This window comes from Martes martes (assembly GCF_963455335.1).
Source record: "Martes martes genome assembly, chromosome: 12".
Lineage (NCBI taxonomy): Eukaryota > Metazoa > Chordata > Mammalia > Carnivora > Mustelidae > Martes > Martes martes.
This window is the reverse complement of record NC_137900.1, coordinates 31290412-31290708: the sequence shown is the minus strand read 5'-3', so window position 1 is coordinate 31290708 and position 297 is coordinate 31290412.

The window sequence follows — 297 nt, the reverse complement described above, 5'->3', positions numbered from 1 at the left end:
TTTTCTCCTACCAGGAGCTGATCCATGACCACATACTGTATTTCACCTTACGCCAAAGTTTAACCCATAACCTCTGGGGTTTGGTAGGACCTGGGCTCCAGCTATTAATACAGGCTGTTCATCTTATTACTCCCTCTTTACGGCCCCGTCGCCAAGCCGGCTCCGACACACTCGAAATCCGCGAGGAGTCGCGGCGTTTCTATGGGAAATGTAGTCCCGAATGCCACCGCTCACCGAGCTGCATTCTAGGAACGGATATCCTGGGCTTTCCTATGCGCATGTGCAGTCAACCCCACT